Genomic DNA, 22,278 nt, shown 5'->3' on the forward strand with positions numbered 1-22,278 from the left:
CTCTGAAACTATGTTCTGCAGCAAATCACTCTAGATGTCAATATGCAATTTTTAAATACCAAGTGTCAAGGCCCTATGCTCAGCCGCATCGACATAAATAAATGAACGAGGTTTGACTTCGTTCGAGTGTCATTTGAAAGAAAGCACCGGTAACATAACTTTGAAATATAGATGATATATAATGTGGGTACATGCCTGAGACTGTCCATTGGACGGTTAGCAGTTAGCTACTGTCCATACATATGCGAAGAATAATATAACACCAGTGTTAATAGTTTTTGGAATACGATGTCGTCTATAAGTAGGATACAGCACCAAAACCTTGACGAGTAACATTTATTGATATATATACTAATATATACTAATATATATATATATATATATATATATATATATATATATATATATATATATAATATATATATATATATATATATATACTGTATATAGTGTAAGAAAAATCATGAACACTGAAAAAGACTATCAGTTTATCAAATACAATTTTTCTGTCGGTAGAAATCATCAATTATTTATTACGGGTTGTTTACGTTCGCCTATCCTGAAAGGCATTTTATTGTTCTTAGTGTTATACTTCATGTTCTTAGTCACCTCCTTCCCCTTTTCTCCGAAAACTTTAAGGATATCAAGTTTAAATCTAAGACAGTTAGAGGCCTGCGATCCTCAGAATTCAACAATAAGTATTGAAAGTATATCTTAGGTATTTTTGACCACCTATTTAACAAGGTCAGAGGTCAAATTAACGGTCATAATTTTTCACCATCTTATTTCCCCTCTGATTTTGAGGAAACCTGTTAGGCGTCCAAGGGTGGGTTGAGTTTGTGCTCCGAATATTCTTTACCTTCACCATCTTTTGTGGGTCAAATGTTCATTTAAAGGTCAACATTTTAATTTTCTTTGAATTTACTGAAACTTAATGCGTATCTGCCTTGGAGGTTGATTATTAATTTTTTATTGTTAATTTTCCCCAAGCATATTTAGCTTTATAGAGAATACTTCTTAAAAAAAACATATATAATTCGTGCCAAGTCTTGTCAGCAAGTCTTACAGTCTGTCGAAGAGAAACTGCGCATAGAATTATTTGGCAGGTAAAGGAACTCTCTCCTCTCTCTCTCTCTCTCTCTCTCTCTCTCTCTGAGTCAAGCATTAAGGTGCTCCTCACGTTCTTCATTTCGATGCGAGGTCAACAAGCAACGAAGATGATCAAGATAAACAAGACGAAAAGCTTTGCTTAACTTTCTGAAGCAACTGGGAAAATGTAATCTCACTCTGGGGTATCTTTGTATTCATTATTCACCTAGAGTAAATGATGTCAGAGAGAGAGAGAGAGAGAGAGAGAGAGAGAGAGAGAGAGAGAGAGAGAGAGAGAGAGAGAGGATAAAGGAAGCTGTGTGAATATCGTACGGACAGCAAATAAAAAGAAATTTTCTCATGTGATCACATAACACTGAGATGATGGTCATTATCCCAAAGGACGTGATATGAACAAACCAGAGAAAAGGGAAAACAGTATTAGACGTGTCTAAGGGTGAATTAACATGGAACTACCTGAAGCGTGACTGCGATGTTAAGGATCTCCGCTAACCGATGTCTTCCAGACATTCACAAACATTTCAGGATTCAAGACGACTAGAGAGAAGAACTTATTCCAAATCGCCGTTGTTCTAATGGACTCCAAGATAGGGAATACCCGAATAGTAGGCAACTGGCGCGACTTCAATAAAAGAGTAGTTTAAAGGCGAAACAAGACAGGTGCCACAGGATTAAAGGAGAAAATCTGCGAGGAAGTGGACAAGAGGCCCTACGCTCTACGAGAGGCCACTGTTTTCTTTCCATATGAGAGGAAATTCGATTTCTGACCACAAACTGATAGCTGACGGAACATCGTATACATAGTTCCTTTAGGAAACGTTATCGTTCTAACAGTAAAAGCGAGAGCTCACAGAGAGAGATGCACTTAACTGTTTCGTAACCCATAACAAGAAAAATACTGTAAAAAAAAAAAAGTCATATTTTCTCCAGATATCATTTCGCTTCAGAGACGTACGATAAGTATCAGGTAGCAAAAAGATGGATGGAAGAATAGTGACACATGAAACAGGCCTAACGTCATAAATCAGATGCCTTGCGGTTCCCCATATCTTGTAGAAAACCTAATTAGCTGTTTAATGTTTTCGTTTGTGCCTCAATTAATAAAACAAATCGGTTCCGACACATCCCTTCCCTCCCTTTCGATTTAATCACTACACTGTATTCAATGGTACTGAGCACATTCCCTTTGAATGGGTACTTAAATCGTTAAGAAACGACAAAGACTATAAAATTACTTTTATTCAAGGAAAATAAAGATAGAGATACTTTCTTTCATCGACTTTAAATTGAATCGGCGAATAATACGAGGGCATAATGACTCATTCGCTGAATATTCTTGTACCGAGTTTTTCGTCCGGTCTCATGTTTTTCGAATCACTCTCAGGTGAACGTATTTATACAATCTAAAACAAACTCTTCCTGTATATATATATATATATATATAATCATATATATATATATATATATATATATATATATATGTATATGTATATATATATACACAATATATACAATATGTAAAATACGTTTTTTGCTGACTATGAAATATAAACATAATTAACACTAGATAAAATAATGGAATGAGTCGACACTTTACATGCGGGGACTTCTCATATGTTTTAGAGCTATGATTTATCAACTGAAGCTATGCAAGCATAAGCAAAAAAAATAAAAAATAAAAAAACAGAAAATGGATATCTTCTTACGACAGTATGATCTATCATGTAAAATGCTGTGAAGGATATATTAAGAGAGTAACGACTAAAACTCTATCTACATCAGTATGAAGAAGAAGAAGAAGAAGAAGAAGAAGAAGAAGAAGAAGAAGAAGAAGAAGAAGAAGAAGAAGAAGAAGAAGAAGAAGAATCTCCTGCACGAGGCGTTAGGAGGAGAGCGTTGCACTGAAACGTGAGAGAGTCAGTCACGAGAATATCTCTCATCCTGCTATGGAGACACTCATTGTCAAATGAAATGCGAACAACGGAGTTGGTGTTGAAACGCCGTTAGCTGGTAATGGCCAGGCTCCATCGCCCATTGTTGGTAATGTGTTGTTATACAAAGGCCAGAAATGGCCGAAAGTTTCCACCATATAATACAATTTTATAGTGATAAAAGCAGTATCTCCCATTATTTATAATAATATTTTTCTAAAGTCTAAGACTTTCAAAATGATTAGCATGTCAGGCTCAGCCATTTGCATAAATGTAGTGCCATAAAATTATTAATGCCCATTCCTAGTCAATTTCATAAATTTTAATGGCTCCTAAGCATGTATTGCATGGAAAGTCCAACAAAGTAAAAAATAGTGAAGACAAATAAGGATAAAATTTTATTCATAATTTAGTATAACATGCAGCAATAACCACCAAGAAGCACTTTTTAATAAAACTATTATTTCAAACTCATATGCATCAGTACATTTAAAACCTTAATGTTTAATTAAGAGGGGACTTTTAATTTCCATGGAGATACACGGTTCATTAATTTTCATCTATATAAGTATTACCTAAGTAGTAGTGGCTGTAACTGCCATATTTCTACATTCAAAACGGAGTTTAAAGTCAGACGAAACATCGACTCTTTTTAACTTGACCTGAATAAATTCGACCGGTGTAAACAATCGTCGAGGCGACGCAAGAAAGACGTAATAGCAATAACTCCGCTCCTTGTGTACTCCATAATATATACATATATATATACACACATATATATATGTATATGTATTCATGCCTTTAAGATCTCAGCGACGCAGAGGGGCTGCAAGTTGCTGAAAGGTGAAAGGTCAAGCATCAGTTCAAAAAGCCTACGGTCAATACACGCCATGTTTAACTTACACAAACCATTCTCAACATTCGAGCGCGATATTTACCAACCTGTTTGCTGCGACATTTTTCTCCCGTTCCCTCTTTCTAAGGCTCGGCCACTTGAGCAATAAACGAGTTAGAAGAATGGAAGACACGAAAAGCGAAGGAGAGCTGCCTAATGCCGCGACTCAAGCGCGACTCAAGTTACCCATCTACATAATGTTTGTTAATCTACATTAAATGGCTGTTTACATAATTACGTAGGAAAATATTTTAAAATGTCGACTCAAAAGAGGAATAAAAAAAGCAAAGTATGAATAAGAATAAGGTGATGTGTGAGAGCCTTAACAAAGGTGATGCAGATTACGACGAACAGCGTAGTCTTTAATGCTCTCCTCTTTAAGTAGCTATGATTTAGTACTCGTCTAAGTAAAAACACGGTTATAAATATTTTTCTAGAGCTTTAAAAAAAGAGAACGTATAAGTTTCATCAATAAGAGTAATCCATCTTGATTACCTGTATGCATAAATTGCAAATAATCTGTATCATATATCAGTAAATTTTAAATATATCTCGCTCTCTCAAGAATAACCTTTCTCATAAAAATTACCATAAAATTAACAGAGAGAGAGAGAGAGAGAGAGAGAGAGAGAGAGAGAGAGAGAGAGAGAGAGAGTGCGGGTAATAGGATCTGCACAAGTAAGTTGCAACTTTATAAAATTTCAAGGAAATTTGACAACTTTTAACATCTTTGAACAAGATCATGAGCATGACTAGCTCTATTATCCGAGTCCTTCCTCACGCAACTTTTCACTTGAACGGTCGTTACTTAGTTAAGCGTCGCCAACACTGACAATTAGCTCTGAGTTAATAACTAAGTCTCATGCGATACCTAAAATCTTCAGGACAGCTTTCGTAGTTGTTAAGGACGTAATTAAAGCTCAGAATAATCTAATCATAAAAATAAAACTTATTATACATTAATTTACAACCACATTTCTTACATTCCCACTGTGCTAGTCTCTCAATTATATTCCGACTTGTGTTCGTATAGGTGGGAAAGTACATTATGTAAAGAGGTCCAGTGTAGAAAAAGTAAAGTCAGATGCAGTAAGGAACACCGAGAGTAACATGTTTCCTTTATTAAAAAAAGGAACTACTGATTAAAAATTAACATTTATAATCTGAAATACTGTAGAAAGATTAAAACAGTTCTTGCTAGTCTCTTCAAATGAGCTATCAATTCAATGCGAAATATCTACTACAACTCCGGATTAAAAAATAAATGACTTTTGCGGTCAAACATCGTTAATTAAAATTTTGCATCCACCTTAATAGAGCTGTTAATTACAGGTTCCTAAAACTATACCATCATATAATAACATTCCAGTGTCTACCTTTTGCCCAGACATATCACAGTGTTGGCGCAGAAAATAAAAATAAACCAGTGTTTTTTGTGGCAAGTATTATGCGTTATTAAGTAATATCCTGTCTTGTCTCCCCTTTATATATACAAAAGTCTACCCGCATTTTATTGTGATCACCAGTTTTATACTGCCCAATGAGCAAAGGTGTCGTTTTACAGCTTTAGGCCCGAGGCCTTTGTTTGACGCTGAGAGAATATAATAAAAAGGGTCGGGAGCTGGAGGAAGATGACCGTATTTGAATTCTGGAAACGTAATGATTAATAACAGTAGGCCTTGGAAAGATGAAGGAATATGATGCAATAGTAATGCGTACGGGAAGCTTTAGAACAGAATATGATACAAAAAGATAAGTTTGAATTAAATGGAATTTGGCCAGCATTTAATTTAGTTTTACTAAGGATTACTAAAATTGATTCATTTTAACCACATTATTCAATTTTATGACAGAAAACTTTAAAGCGATGGCATCTGTCAAATGTCAGATGGATAATATAAACAAAAAGAATCAGCACATTAAAATGACCAAAACGGTGTCTTACGCCATTTTATATGTCGATGAGTAATGTACATACAACTTTCTATAGCATATTTATGAACTATCTGTAACTATGGAAATAACGGCAGAGAATGCTTGTAAGAACCGTTATATACCAAAATAACCTGACCAACATTAACCCTCAACGTATTGTAAATTTTTCTTACAAAATACATAAGATATAAGAGGAGACAGAGAATAGGATTTAGAATATGAACGTTACTGATTGAAAGTAGAAAGCTCTTCATTAACAGCAGACCTAACATAGTGTTTAAATGAAATTATATGAAATGGTTAAACAGTGAAACAGAGTTAATATAAGGGACATCGAAAACAAACTGTGTATCACTTGCCTATTTCGGTCTACGAAGTTTAAATAAGAATAAACGGAAAGATCTTAGAAAGTTTGAAAAAATTAATTAAATACTACCTGAGAACCGTTTTTACCAGTCAATTAATTACCTATAAGGTCTTTAAATACTCGTTGATAAAATAGCAGTATGAACAGTATGTCTTTGATTACGTTGCATATATATTTCGTAGGGGTTCACGAGTGAAAAATCTGTCTGTGCACGTGTGCAGAGGAAATAATACCGACAATCCTATTTCAAATTCCATTAAAAAGCCACAGTGACTACAGTAATCATTTCCTTATTGAAAAAAAGTTGACTATTTTTGTAGCAAGTGCAATTTTGGACTCAACCCATTTCGTATTTGGCAGGAAAATGTTTATAGTCATAAACTGAGCCAAGTTTACACTTTTATATTTATGGCTATAATTCTGTCCTCATTAAAATGGGAAAAACCACTGCTGATGACCTATACTGCAGTTCAATTTATACTCTACGTATGCTAACATAATTACTACAAAATTATAAATAAAACCATTGCTATTCGAAACGTTTAAAAAATACGCTTTATGAAAGCGTGATAATTAAGGACATCGTCTTTTTATATACAAATAAGCACCCACACGCGCACAGACATCCATACAGAGAGAGAGAGAGAGAGAGAGAGAGAGAGAGAGAGAGAGAGAGAGAGAGAGAAAATAAAATGACAAATGATACGCAATGAATAATGCTATTTAATGGACAATCCACTAACCACATCAGAAACTTTTGAAGCAATAAGAAGAGACCCGGGGAAAACTCCTGTCTTTTTGAGCAAGAATTTCATGGTGGTTTAAAAATAATTCCAAATTTAAAATGCTACTCAACTCTCGGGTGCGCAACGCTGACCACCTTCTTCTTCTTCTTCTTCTTTTACAACGCTAACCATACCTTCACATTCCAAGAATAAAAATACAAAACCAACACCGAAACTGATCCAAGAACCACGACGCTGAGCGGCACAAAAAGCTGCCAAGATTAAACGTGAAATACATGATTTAGGGAACCTCGCCAAGAGAAGACATAAATATTCATCGATTGTCGATATTCCAAAATATGTGAAACCTGTTTTTCCAGTTTAATGGCTCTTTTAAGTCAGAGTAATGGCTCCAAGACCGCCTTTTAGATATATTATGGATCTGTTAACAGGTGGGAAGTGTGGCTGTAAGTTTTTATAGAAACTCTAAATTTTCATTGTGTGAGCTGCGTCAACGGACATATTAGCTCCCAAGCTTCTCGTAAACGCGTTGAAGAACAAGTTCAATTTGATAAAAGTACTCACACAATGCTTTTGGACTTATTTGTTAATTACGCATCGACGAAAAAAGATAAAGCAGATCTTTTTTGTATTACAATTTTCGCAGCGGTGTATTGTGACAAATGAATTATCTAAATATCTATTTGCGGTTTGCGAATCTTAAGACAGAATCTTTTGTATGACATATACATTATATATAAAATATTTGTATGTGTACATACACACACATATACATACACACATATATATATATATATATATATATATATATATATATATATATATATATATATATATATATATATATATATATATATATATATATATATATATATATATATATATATATATTCCTCCAAAGCATCTCAAAGCAGCGGGATCCATACTTTCATCTACGCTAACATTTATCAACCGATCATTATGTCTTCACCACGTACACTAATCTACATCTACAATTCCATAAATGAGAGTTAACTCAACTATCCTTTTATACCGTTCCGCGTGGCTTCTAACAGACACTGCAAGTTTCTTCACAATTTTTTTGTACACCTTGTTACTTTCAATGCTTTACCGTTTCTCTGACTGACCTCTTCCCTCATCCTATTCATACCTACTACAAAAATACATATAACAACCACTACCATCCACGTTAAAATTCATTGCTACACATTCCTGGTTTCCGTTTATCTCCATAGCCTTACTCCCGATTGCGTTGTCTCTCAACGTTTTCGTCTTGGAAATGTTTTAGAACTCTTCCTCCAATTTCCGCTGCTCTTCTTTTGATCCTCACTGAGCACTACATCATCCGTCTCCAACCTCTTAACTGCTCTTCTCAAATACCCAAAAGGCAATTCCACAAACAATCTTAAATTTACACAAACCCCTTTCCCTATTGCGTCATTCATCCCCGCCACTCTCCTATCTTCCGCGTTAAACAAATCTTCAAAACTCACTATATCGACCCGGGGTTTAATTCTTTTCAAAAAGGATCTCTCCAATAAACATTCTCTTTACATTTACTTACCCGTGGGAATTTCTTGTTCTCCACAAATTTCTTGCTCAGTTCTGCCTCTCTATTCTGTTGATTCCATTGTTTTTCTTTCTACTGACTTCCCTATACATTCTCCAGTATACCTGTTCAAGATATGCAACTGACTTCTAAAACTAAATAAATAACTACAAACACACTATATATATATATATATATATATATATATATATATATATATATATATATATATATAAATAACTATATATATATATATATATATATATATATATATATATATATATATATATATTTATTTATTTGCAAAGTAGTTTTTAACCTTACCTAACCTAATCACTCCGAGTGCATAATTCAAGCCCCATGATCAATTAGCATTGATGGGTTATGTCTATCTCATCTCATTTTACAACTGTTAACCATTTCCCTGAGAGTAACATTAAGGCCAGTTGATCGCCGAAACATTTCAAGATGAAATAAAGAAAGATATAAGGGAATGACTAATCCAGTCTGCTGCTGACTTTCTCGTCCTCGCTCTCTATAGCACTCTTGTAGCAGCTACTTTCTTGGCTTATATGAATGTGTTTATGATCCATGAACATGATCTTCATAACTACCGCTGTGTCCCCACCACACCATGTCCTTCCCACCTCCTCTGTCTTTTATTCACTGTCTTAGCTTCTTCTCTCGTTCATCTGCCAAGTGTTGAGATAGAGAGATAACTCTGTATGATGAAAATAAATTCATAGAACTAGAAATAATTATGTTTAGGAATTAAGAAAGAGAGCCATCTATGTGAAATAAAAAAAAAAACCCACAGAAGTGAGTATTGTTCTGTAAAGTGTTTAGAAATGCATCTACCTCTAGGTGTTAGGGGAAAATAATTTCAGAAGTGGATAAAATAACATTAAACTTATGAGGAGCTGAGGGAGGTACATAGTTCTAAGTGTGAATTTATAGAATACATGCGGGTAAAAGAATATTTACATGGTGAATTGCTGAAAAAGGCAGCCACCTTTCTAATGAAAATAAATGTACTGACGATGGTAAAGTTTTAAAAACATAGCGATGCGCCTACAAGAATGTTTACAATCAGGGCGTGCGTAAAACCTATCGGAAATTCACACAAATAGACTGTTTCCTACAACGCCTCCTATAAAACGTTACGGGCAAAGTCAACCCTAAGACCTCACAAGTTCTGAGATGACAGGAAAACGATGTCATAACCTCAACTTCAGGCCACTTGCTACACCTTGAAGTCGTCTTCAGGGCATAATGGTCAAAGTAAAGAAAACTTCCAGCACGGAATTAATGTCATGAAAACACTAGGCCTCAGGTTGGTGTGCGAGAGACGGGTGAAGAACCTGAGACTCTCTGAATTACAAAACACTAATCTTTTATTTATTTCATAAAAGTCTGCAGCTCACAATTTGGGACAATTCTTTTTATTAGTTTTTCAGATTTTCTCATTTCGTCCTAAATTTTAAGAAGCGGCGTCTTCCTTCTTCGTGTGGATGACCTAATCGACTTGAAAATGTTAATTTTTTTTACCGATATCATGAGTCAATTTACTGATGATCACGAGGCCAAGAACTGTTTAATATTTCATCTATATCATATAAGGAGAAAGTTGCTCAGTATGACTGATTTTGAAAAAAAAAAATAATAAAAGTAAATAACGCAGATTACTGGCATCAGTGGAGATGGTGCTCTATTCCTCCTGTAAAAGTACAACGTCGTCTATTAGCATTAATAAATAATAAAATAATGAATAAAAACCTCTTCATCTGATGTATTCTTTAACACGAGAGTACAGCATATACAAATCACAAAAAAAAAAATATCTCACTAACAATCAATACTTATTAGATTTTCTTGAGAATAATCAGAACGATCACATTATTAAGTAACGATGTGACGGCTCAGTTTAATGCTGAACATCAGGGTATTTAAATATTACTTTACAAAATAAATTAAAAATCTTTTATCATATAATAAAAAACACGACCAGTCTACGACACACACATGTATGTGGGAAATATCTTTATCAAACTTGAAATGATAATAATTACATAAACAATAACATCAAAAAGATTAAGTTTTAAGGAGAAATTTTGACACGTTTATAATAACAAAACGCTCATAAAAATGTACATCGTACCGATAAAGAGAGGGAAAACTACTGGGCATTCTCAAATTTAAAGCTCCATGTAAACATTCTGTTTACAAACGAGTCCGTTCGCGGCCGCACTCGAATATACCGAGTGGGCCATCGATTTTGATAAATTTTAATCAAATATCTGATACAGACCTTGACACAGTTCCCTACAGGTATCGACCTGCAACAAACACTACCTCCTACAAGGGCAAGTCGCTTATGATCCAGTTCTACGAATATACACCGCAAGGGTAATTATAAGAACTGTATCCATTGGTTTTATTGAAGCCGACCTCGTCTGAAATTGTATTCTAAGAAAAGGGAGCCACTCAATCTCATGACAAACGGACGTATGATATTTGATACGTATATGTTGATATTATATATATATATATATATATATATATATATATATATATATATATATATATATATATATATATAAAAACGAGACACGATGGCACACAATTTGACGGTGCAATGTACACTCGCATCTAGTTTTCTCTCTTCTCTGTTTCTCTCTATCCCCCTTATCTACCACCCACAACATTCGTTTAATAACTCTGTACACACTTCACTGTTTAGGCCAGGGGTACAACGGATTCTTTTTTTAATCTGTTGAACGCGTCCATCCGTCCGTCATCGTTCGGTTCGAAAGTCAAACATGGGTCGTTCAGCTGTGAGCTAGACACACTACCACCCATGCTACAAGCCAGAGAGAGAGAGAGAGAGAGAGAGAGAGAGAGAGAGAGAGAGAGAGAGAGAGAGAGAGATAATCCCTAAATCCAAAGGTGATTAGCTTCAATAGGGCTGGTACACACAGTCGTGACAAACAATCTGAAAGTAAATTTGATATCGTGTGTCCAATGACGGTGACGCAAAGTGTGAGAAGCACTTCCACGTTGTATTAGTTCCGAAGGAGATAGACCTTATCACAACATGGAATGAAAATGAAGGTTTCACAATGAATAATGACCACGATTCTGCTGGACTTCTTTCTCAGAACTTTCCGGAAGACGATTTTGAATGATGACTGATAAAATAAAACTAATTTCTTCACTGAAATTTGGACTGCAACCTCACCACAAGTTGGGGGAAAAAAAATAGATTTAATCTTGCGGAAAACCCCTAACATCGACAACATATTTCTACAGCACCACAAAACCATCAGATATTCGATTTGGATAATTTTCCTCGTATACAGATCAGCGAAAACACCTATTAGGGCAGATGACAGTGAAACACTTTTTTTTAAGTATTTCTTACAGTTGCACGCTTCTTTTGTTCAGTGTCGGCACTCGACTGTATTTAACAGTATTTTCCGCTATTTGGCAGTTTGCATACCTTTATGGTATATAAGGTTACCTCTTCTTCAAAAAATCATACACAAGCACTCAACTTATCACGTTTCACGCACTACATATCCTGTGCATTATGCCTGGTTGAGTTTTTGGTGTCATTGTTTACTATAATAAATGTGTAATTTCAAAAATACTTCATGGAAATAGGTACACATCGATATGAATAACATATATAACATGTCCTCTACAAAGCCATGTAAATTTATGTAATTATGCTTTAAAGCAGAATGCTTCAAAGAGATATACCTGCAATTACCGATAGCACCTGAATCTTATTTTCTACTCTCATTGCTCTGCCTTTCATTTATAAGCTCTACAAAAAGCTTTTCATTTATTAAATTGAGCTGAGACGACTCAAGAAACAATTTCACTATACATTTATATTTTTCATTCGCCTAAAGTTGATTTTAATTTCATTTACACTCTTTCCTTTTGTTAGTTACGATTAATGTTTTTAAGTGTCACACATATACATATATACAGTATATATATATATATATATATATATATATATATATATATATATATATATATATATATATATATATATAATATATCTTATACACACACATATTATATATATATATATATATATATATATATATATATATATATATATATATATATATATATATATATATATATATATATATATATATATATATATATATATCTCAGCAAAGGAGTTACGTAACACTAAATCCTATGGAAAAACCTAGAATGAAAGTTCGGACAACACGGCTTAACTTTCAGTATATTTCTTGTAATCAAACAAAGAAATTTGGGACCAAATTCTAGCATAATAAATGTGGCAGTCTTATAGGATACGTAGACTAAGACCACTGTTACGATAAACTTGCTCTAGTATAGCACAAGGAAACAAAGAATTTTTTTCTTATCGTTGGAATTTCCGAAGGTGGAAAACCTCTACAGACAGGTTTAGAGGTCACCTTTCACTGTTTGGAAACAAGATACTGCGTTTCTTGCAAGTCCACAGAATATACTCTATTATTCTGGAACATCACCCGTGGCTTGTGTGGCTGGGTGCTACTCCTGCCAGTTCATGCTTCCTAGGTCCATGGTATTCTCTCTGCCTACCCTCACCAACCACCCAGCTGTGATTAGGTATTCAGACTTAATAAGGGCAGATACCTTCCAGCACTATTTTATATGAATTTGTCCCTTTCTCTCCCGGAACTTATGCTATCTTTCGATGTATCGTTTATTGCCTTTTTTTTTTACAAGCAACCATTTTTTTTCAATATAATCCTTTAATATGTTGCTCTGTGAATCCTCTAGATCCTTTCCTGAATTTTGCAAATGGGCTCTGTCTAAACTTACACACACATACATATATATATATATATATATATATATATATATATATATATATATATATAATATATATATATATATATATATATATATACATACATACATACATACATACACACACATATATACAGTATATATATATATAATATATATATATATATATATATATATATATATATATTCCCTTAATATGTGATACCTAACGAAAATAAAGAAAATGATCACTATAATCTTCCCGCATGCACTGTCGAATGGCGAATGAATTCCCTGTGAAGAACACTTCCACATCACTGGCCGTTTCATGCACCTGCACTGAAAGCTCACCAGCAGCACGTCGAGCATCCCAAACGCACTGTGCCCTCGATCTTTATCTTGCACGAGAAACACAACACGTAACCCACCAACCATTGTGTGGGCATTCTTGCAAGCTAAATTACGCGTCAGAAAAAAAAAAAAAAAAAAACCATATATCAAGAGACGATCTCTTCCTGTGGCGGCATCGAGTCCTTCATTAAGTGAAGCGAACGTGCAACTGCACGCTCTCATAAATCAACGGTCTGGCTCTTCATTCCCTTGTCATTCTTCTATGACGGCTCTCCGCCCTGTGAATTATTCATAACGCGAGTCAATATACGTGGAGAACTGCGTCTCTGCGAAAAGTGGAGCTCTAGCCGCGCGCGTATCATGCTCCCCGGTAAACCACCAGGTGAGGCAGGGGTGCGTCCTTCCCTTTTCCTCACCTTAGCCTATCATTAACACCTGTTAATTGCTTACTAAGTCATGGATTATTCCCTTGGCCAACTTCCATTATTCATTTTCCTTTCCTTCTGTGTTTTATCTGGTCAGGAATGTTAAAATGCTACTGCCAACTGGACTGGTAGCTCAGTGCCCGTATCAAGTCCAGCCCAGAAAACACTAGTAACTAGAATTCCCTTATTACACACTTCCCTTACCTTTTCCATTTCCCCGCAGAAAGTGTAGATATCTTACATTTATATGATTATTTTAAAAATAAGAAGAGAGAGAGGACACAAAGGACACGCCACATTAATGGGGTCATGACCATGAATGATAATGAGAGGAGTTCTAAAATTAGCTGCCTGGAAAACCCAAGTGAAACGTTGTGCCAAGTACTAACATCACGACTGGACGTGCATAACATAAGGATATATACCTTGAGAACACTGCAATTTTATTCGAGCTTCATCAGTAACAAATATCTTACAATTTTATCGTAACATGAGTTAAAAACTGATAAATAAATACCATACGTATGTTTGTAAATAACGCACGGTTTTTCTAAAACAAGTTTATTATACTTCTAAGTCGTCACCATTTACTAAACAGCTCATTCTTAGTTATCCAATTAAAACTTGAATGAGTCACGTACTGATTTCTCTCCGAGGAAACACAACAGTTGTCAATACGGCCTATGGATGAATATATCATACCATACGTAGCTAACTCAAATATAAATACAAAGATCTATAATGGTTAGTTAAACATCCTTGAGGTAATTTAGTTAACATTCTCCTTAGTGATAAAGTTCTATATATATATATATATATATATATATATATATATATATATATATATATATATATATATATATATATAATAACATGATTTAAAATAACATGATTTATTTTGGCCTCGAGGAAAGTGAAACAAAGATACCAAGATCTTTTCGCCTTTACTGTACGCCATTTTCAAGACTATATGAGAAAAAGAGAAGTGGTTTACGTAAAAATTCTGAAAGTATTATCCCTCTACAAAATGTCGAAGCCCAAGATTTGTAAATATTACTTTTGCCGCTTCACAGAAGAACGTTGTACGACCATGTATTGTTTCTTGGCCTTTAATGAGAAAGGTTACTTTCGTTCCTCTGAATTATGGTTTAACTACCAACTGCATATTTTTGGATTCGTGTGTGTTTAATTCAGGAATATTTTATACATACAAATTCATATTAACTTTATGTAAAAACAAGTTTTCGATTTATCCTTTAAAACCTTAAAAAAGACTGAACAAATCACGATGCTCGAGTAACATAAAAGAGGAATATAATTTGTAGCTAAGAAGTCATGACCTGTATGACCTAAGAAGGAGCCACTGTACTCTTTACTTTGAACCTCCATTACTAAAACTGCCATCAACTAATCCCTTAAAAGCACCCAGGGTGAAAATCGAAACTTGAAAAATATTTAACACGTGTATAAACAACATCTAACGTAAAAGTAAATTATACGTGTAAAAGACATCACCCATAGTGTTCCAACTGGAAGTCTTCCGATTATATTCATTTATGTTTACACAAACTGCCAAATATCTGTGCATGCAAGAGGTTGGTGACGCGCCGTTAGTTAAAATGGTTGCCATAACTAGCACGAGGGGAAGAGAGAACGGAAAAGGTCGTGCAACACGACAGGGAATGTAGATAATCTTGTCATGAAATTCAATTAATGTCAGTTAAGAGGCTGCAAATCGGGTTATGCCTCGTCAAAAGGCATCGCACGTGGAATGTGATTTCTCGCAAGAATGATTAGATTCTGCTGCCGCTTTTAGCACAATTGATACTGACAAATATGATTCTGAATTTATACTGAGGAGAGGCCATAAAGGAGCTTAAATAATTCAGCCCCAAAAATATATCGTCTTATCTGAAGAAAGGCACTTCGCATAAATATATTGGAAAATATTCCAAAATTTATGAGCCCTTTGATCGGGGGATTAAATGGATACGAGAAGGATGTAATACTTGAAAACACCTCATAAAAGTCTCATATGCTTATTTCCCACTAAAAAAGGTTGTGCTGTGATCAAACGTTTTGCGTTCTCTTCGCCGTCATTGTTAGCACATTCCTTATTGGTTAAATTTGTGCGAATCATTCAAATAATAAGAAGAGGAACGGACTACAATAAATAGAAAATGAACGATTGAATGTGTGTCATTTGTTCATACATATATACATACACTCTCTCTCTCTCTCTCTCTCTATATATATATATATATATATATATATATATATATATATATATATATATATATATATATATATATATTATATGAACAGGCTATCGTTTAAGATACTTAGTACACAGATGCATAATAAGAATAAATACCAAGTATATGATTTGTCCGAATTTGGTGAAATCCCTTACAATAAAAATAATGATATTGAAATATTGGTTTAACACTGGCGAAGACCATTACGGCTTTTTATTAAAATGCAACCAGACAAATCCATTAAATCGAAAACATAAAATATTCTCCAATAAAACTGGAATTGTTGAAGCTTTCTATGGGTAGGAGACACGAAAAAAAAAAAGTTTAAGAATAAATCCGATGGCCCTTAAATTCAAGTTTTCCCACAGACCAGTCAACTTTCAGCGAAGTCCACATTGATAATATACATCGAAAATATTTCCATTAACGTAAAAATATTTACGCATTATCAAGTAAAAGCTGGGAAGGGTATTCCGAATTCAAAAAAGTGTCTTCATAAAAGTAGATTGAAACGCTTTTTTTTTTCGTTCAAAGATTACTGAGGGACATGAGCCTACCAATCGATAGCAATAGGCTTGCCCACAGAGTTCGAAGGAGTCCTATATTTATTACCAGCAACTCTACTCTAGGCTGATTTATGAAAATTAGGCTATAAAGCCAAGTACTGCGGCACTTGCAGCCAATCAGTGCTTAAGACAGGGAAAAGAGGGAGTTGGAGTGGTTGGATAGCAAGATGGAAGAGAAGAAGCGGGAATGGAGGTAAAGTAAAAAGAACTTCGTCTCAATTGACGCGGCAAGGAAAGTGCGCACTAACACCAATTCAACGCTAACATGCTCAACGAAATTTATAGTGAAGAGCAACATTAGATTAGAGTTTGGACAGTAAATTTAGAATACATAAACAAAATAACGTTTTTGGCTTAACGTAAGAGTGAACTAATTTTAAGGTAACTTAGAAGTTAACTGTCCTTCTCGAGATAAATTCAGTTTCACGGCAGATACCACATATTTGTACTGGATGAATAGAGTCGAGCTAAATTATAGATATATTCTTATTCATAGACAGCACAAAATTTCTCGGAATCAGCCGTTTTCAAATACAACTGTGTACATGCACCGCAAGTCAATTCAATTTGTCCAAAAAGTGGACGAATATTAAGTGGAGTCCGTATGACTTATATCTGAAGAGTATGCAGACAATTTTAATTCCATTCCACAGTTAAAATCGTACATTAAAAGAATACATGCCAATGATTAGTGATTTAAACGTTAACAACTGAAGGACATGATCATGCTTCGTCGTTCTGAACCATATGAAGCTTCAGCGATACACGTTCATGGCTGGGGAACTCAACTTTAAGTGGAATGCCATTGCAAAGTCAAGATTCTCCACAGTGATACCAGCAGGTCTCACCTTTTCATTAGTCTTCATGTCTATCATTAGTCAACCTGATGGCTCCACAAGATTAAAATGCAACTCAAGTTATCCTAAATACAGTACATAACGTGTGCTTCGTGTTGTCTTATGTATAGTGAAATTACAGTAATAAATGGTTATACGGACCGTGAAATAAATTATTCACTTTCTCTCTCTCTCTCTCTCTCTCTCTCTCTCTCTCTCTCTCTCTCTCTCTCTCACACACACACATATATATATATATATATATATATATATATATATATATATATATATATATATATATATATATATATTTATTTATATATACAGTATATATATATATATATATATATATATATATATATATATATATATATATATATATATATATATATATCTCGAAAGGTGTTACTAACTCCTTGAAAACTCCCGGAAGTTCTATGGACTTCCATCAAGCTGGAATAAAAGTCATCCGCTGGTTGCCCTCACCAAAATTACCCCCAAAATTACCCATGCCATGCAGCATCCTCCAGAATCAGGGAGATGCCTATTTAGACCGGAAGTTGGCTTTTTGTCACTTCCGCCCCTGATCCCTCACACCCAAAAGTTCCAAAAACATTTTATAGGTCTCCGGCGTAACGTCACATCGTTCTTTCGGAATACTTGACCCTACGGGGCCTATTTTATAGGAGTTGTGATGGTCCCTTTTCCGTTGTTTCTGTCAAGCCAACGTTTTCTCTTGTAAGAAAGCTACGTATTTCCCGTTGGTACGAGATTTCACTTCTAATCTGTTTATATCAACTTTCTTCCATAAAATCTAGCAGGTCTGCTAATACTAATCAACACTAGCAACAACTATTCCTAATTCCCAATTTTAATTAGTGGATACCAACTTCACAATTATACTCAGTCACTTCCTGGCAACATTCCTTAGTCATATGATGTAAACCATTCAAATCTAACTGCTACAATTCTTTCATTCTGAATTATTTATTACCAACTTCCGATCTATAATCAACTGTTAATAACGTTTCGCTCATAATCAATAGAAATCGATTTCCCGTTTACTGCCAGCTGTCCATTTCTTATCAGTTGTTACTAACCTTCCATTTACACTCAGTTGTTCACAATCTCCCAGTAAATTCAATTCTGATAAACCTTCCATTTCCTATAATAGCTACTGCCCTTCCAGTTCGCGTAACTTATCACCAAATTTTCTTTTCAAACGAAAGTTGCAGACTTTCCATTTGGAATCCTTTTCTACAAGGTTTGTATATACGAATATAACCGTAATTAACTTATATCTGAAATGCTAATAGATAAAAATAATTTCCTGGAGTGAAAAATAACAAGATAATGCGGAAAATACACAAGAATTGTCTCTATCAGCAGATATACAAGAATATCTTTGTACACAGCTGATGAACATCATTCCATGAAAATCAAGACACACATCTAAAATAGATAAATAAATAAAAATGGGAGAAAAAATATTTTTTATAAAAAAATTGAAGAAAAAACGCAGACATACATTATCTCAAAAAACATGTCAAATATAAGCGAAATTGGAAAGTTTTAATCGACAAACATAAAAAAATGAGTAACAAAGATGGAGAGAGGAACAGACAGAACACTCAAGAGAAACCTCACACAATTAGTGCAAGGGAAAGTTTCTTCCTCTACGATCCCTCTCATTTCCCATTCCTTTTATTTACTCATTTCCTTCCTTCATTTCTTCTTGCCCCTCTGCACCTCGACCATCGAATTTAGAAACTTATGGATTTCTTCATTATGCCAAGCAAAATGACTGCTAATAAGAAGATATATAATCCATAATATAATAACGCAAAGCTCAGACCAGGATATGTTATTATTCCTCAGGAATTTATTGATTATTTCATCCTCAGCAACCTACTATCCTCTTTCACTATTTCGCTTATCAGCAATAATTTATGTATCAACCCAGAATCGATACGATTTGCTTCATTATGCAGACTACGCCTTCATTCCGATGGAAGGGCAAACACGCAATTCGAAAGAAAACAGAGAAACACAATTCTGAGCGAGGGCCAGGATTGTTCAAAGCCAGCCAAGTTGATCAACAAGTTGTATCAACAAAGAGAAACACCTTTATTATCTAACAAACTGCGTGACCTATCAGTAATAAGAGAGGGCGCACGAAAGTGCCCCAGGGCAAGGAAAAGGACTCCAGGACCCTATATCTTGAAATTTGATATCAAAGGCCACTTGTTAGCGACTGGACGTCAAAAAAGAAGCGTTGTGTTTGCTTTATACAGGACGTTCGCGTGACACTCTGGACAGGTGAGGAGTGCACTGAAATGAACAAATGGCCGGGGGACCTGATTGAATACCAGAACCATTTTCCCTTGGAGAGTACATGGAAATGTCAAATTCATCGCTTGCTCTCTCTCTCTCTCTCTCTCTCTCTCTCTCTCTCTCTCTCTCTCTCTCTCTCTCTCTCTCTCTCTCTCTCTCTCTCTCATTTTTTAAAAATTTTTGTTATCGTACAGATGTTATGTTCCGGCAACAAATAAGCCACTTAAATTATTTCCGGGAAAATATAACTTTCAATTCTGACTCTTGCATGAGCTTCTTTTCGGGAAATTATTTTTTTATTGAGTGTCTATAAATTAAGTCGTTGGGCAGAAAAATAGATCTGACTAACTGATAAATAAAACAGAGTAAGACAGCTTCTTTCTTTATCGGCGCAGTGGTAGGGATTTGGTCACATGACCGCCAACCACTGACACCTGCAACCAACCAAAGTGGTCCCCTTGACTGAATGGTGCAGCGCTCAGCTTAGCTTAAGATCCGTGGATCGTTCCCCAACTGCCGCTGGCCAGTCCATCTACAAGTAAATGGGTCAAAGTCTCCTGGTCTAACAACCACAATTCTAAAAAGACTAAGTGCAAAACTGGATGATTGTGGCCTCTGACGCAATTCCTCTAAATAAAATAAAAATATATATATACAGTATGTATGTGTATATATATATATATATATATATATATATATATATATATATATATATATATATATATATATATATATATATATATATATATATATATATATATACATACTGTATATATATATTTTCCTCTTAACAAGGGGGGTTGCAAGAGGAAACAACTTAATGGCCACAGCCACATTCGCACTTTAGTTGCTGAATCATGAATCTTCTGCGTAGTAAAACTCCCAGAATATCTGCAACCCCAAAAACCTACAATCTCTCGTTACCTAAATATTAAGGTCCTTCCTTTCCACTTCCTTATTTGCTAGGATTTATCCAATCTTTTCAATGCCTTCCACTCCTTCGTCGAAACACTTCTGAATTATAAACTCTATTCACCAACCTACCAGTGTCCATTCCTCCCAACACCTCAAACTGCTTTGTTACATTCCTTCATCTTCATTAATTTTTTGTCACTTCATGTATACACACATACATACATACATACATACATATATATATATATATATATATATATATATATATATATATATATATATATGTATGTATATATTACTAAATCCACGTCGGAAGGTGAGTGAAAACCGGAACTCTGAACAAGTACTTTCGTAGTTTATTCTACATTTTCAAGTTCACAGCTCACCTTCCGACGTGGAGTTGGTGATATTCTCAGGCACGCATTCCTTCGTGTTGCATTGATATATATATATATATATATATATATATATATATATATATATATATATATATATATATATATATATATATATATATATATATATATTTAAATATATATATATATATATATATATATATATATATATATTTAATATATATACAATTATTATTACTTCAACATGCAAATATATACAATTGTTATTACTTCAACATGTAGATATTAAAAGTAAATTTATTTTCCGGTTTATGCATGCATTCGAAACTGAATTCAAACCCTGATCTGTGTTTATTTATCTTTCGAGTTAATAATATCAGCAGCAAAGGATACAGTGGATGAAGTTAAAGGATATAATTTGTCTGGCTTCTTAGGTCTTTCCTATCCTGGTCACTCCTGTTAAGTTTCACCTGGAAAGGGAGATGATCTCGTAAAGTCATATGGTCAGAACATGCTCCAAACTCAGTTTCGCTGTATCACTACGCAAACCTTGTGATTAAAAAGCCTCCAATATTTGTGAAGAGCCAAGATAATATTCTTGACATCCGAGAGTTCTGCAGCGCAGTTAGTCAACATAATCAGAGTAATGCGTCTCATCAAAGCGGAAATTCTTTCCCCTGTGTGAGCGTCATTGCTTCTTGGATGGAAGGCACAACTTACAAGATGGCACAGATAATTGATCAGTTTATTATTATTATGATATATGGATGCATGTTTGCATGTACGTATTTGTTTATTTTAATCGTACACACATACATACAAGGCCATTTGAGTTAATGTTCGCTTATGTGACGCCATAACCATGCTGAAGTGTGCTGAA

The 22,278-nt window shown here is 34.5% G+C and overlaps 1 protein-coding gene across 3 annotated transcripts in view; it reads right to left on the reverse strand.

Moving 5' to 3' along the window:
- The window catches only part of sei (seizure), a 538,215-nt gene that overhangs the window by 339,816 nt on the left and 176,121 nt on the right, over window positions 1–22,278 (reverse strand). The gene's annotated exons all lie outside the window — the stretch shown is intronic.

The sequence above is a fragment of the Macrobrachium rosenbergii genome, chromosome 44, assembly GCF_040412425.1.
Source record: "Macrobrachium rosenbergii isolate ZJJX-2024 chromosome 44, ASM4041242v1, whole genome shotgun sequence".
Taxonomy (NCBI): Eukaryota; Metazoa; Arthropoda; class Malacostraca; order Decapoda; family Palaemonidae; genus Macrobrachium; species Macrobrachium rosenbergii.